Source organism: Octopus bimaculoides, chromosome 10 (assembly GCF_001194135.2).
Source record: "Octopus bimaculoides isolate UCB-OBI-ISO-001 chromosome 10, ASM119413v2, whole genome shotgun sequence".
In the NCBI taxonomy this organism is placed as follows: Eukaryota; Metazoa; Mollusca; class Cephalopoda; order Octopoda; family Octopodidae; genus Octopus; species Octopus bimaculoides.
The window spans coordinates 43,864,995-43,866,509 of NC_068990.1; positions in this window are offsets into that span (position 1 = coordinate 43,864,995).

A 1,515-nucleotide genomic window follows, 5' to 3' on the forward strand; every position below is an offset into this window, starting at 1 on the left:
CCCCTGCTTAGAGCTAAGACCTGGACAATACTGTTTTCAGAAATCTTAAGCCACCCAGCATCTTAACTATAACAAGGAGATCACACACACACACACACATACATTCACACATGCACACGCATACACAAAGGTACATGATTTTTATGTTACTCCTTGAAAGTAAGGTAAATATGATATAAATTAATTATTGGATCTGAGTTTGCAATTGTGAACAACAGTTGTTTGTATTTTTAATCCATGTTAACTGAAGTTTGAGATCTTCTATTTCTCAGTCTACTTGGATGTTCAATACTGTTTAGCTGATAGCTAAAGCTGAAAATTTAAATTATAATTTTTGTTTAATATATTTGGTTTCTTTAAATTTGAATGCAATGCTCCCTTTTTTTTTTCTTTTTTGTTATAAATAAGGCACTGAGCTGGTAGAATTCTTACCACTAAAAAAAAAAATGATTTGCAGCATTTCCTTTAGCTTTATGTTCAGAGTTCAATTGCTGCCAAGGTCAAATTTGTCTTTCATCTTTTTTGGGGTCGATAAAATAAGTACCAGTTGAATACTGGGGTTGATGTAATCGATTAGTCCCCTCCCTCCAAATTGCTGCCCTTGTGGCGAAATTTAAAACCATTATTTTTATCATCATCATTATTATTATTATTATTATTATTATTATTATTATACATAGGTGATGGATTTCCAGAATCCCTGGAGCATAAAAAATTCATGTCATGTGGCATTTCTTCTGGTTCTACATTCTGAAATCAAATTTTGGTGAGGCTAGCTCTGGGGTTACACATTTGGATTAATAAAATAAAATACCAGTTAAGTATTCCCTTCTCCTCAAAATTTCTGGCTAAATTAAAAACAAATATTAAAAAGTAGAATTTAATCTCAAGCTTTTACCTTCATGTAAAGACAATATCTTTATTTGTTCGTGTGTCTGAAATTTTAATATGTATAGCAACAATTATTTTTGAATAAGATCACCAGATGTTCATTTCATGCCCTATTGTATGTGTACTTCTGTAAGCTCATGTTTTTAGTATGCATTTAAGTTTGCATTATGGTATGCATAGAAGCTCACCCTATGGTATGTGTGTGATACACATGTAAGTTCACCTTATGCACGAGCAGTTGTAATGAAAATGTTATAAATCACATTTTATTAATACAACTTTTACAACTTCTTTTCTTTGAATATCATGTTGAAATTTTGTGTTTTACTATACTTCGTGATTAAAAGGAAAAAATGAAAAAAATTGTTCTGGTTGCTTAATTTATCTATGTCTCATCACTGGTTATTTTACCATCTGCCTGGCTTCTATATTCCGCGAAAAATCATGGTTATGTTTTTGATTTGAACCTAGTAATCTATAATTCAGGAAAATTGTTCCGTTTTGTTTATTTTTTACCTTTTATGTGGAACTCAGTCTACTTATTGCTTACAGAATTTTTATGCTGATCATTTTACAATATCAGTCTTTTGAAAAATACTCTATAAACTTTTATTATTCCATTTT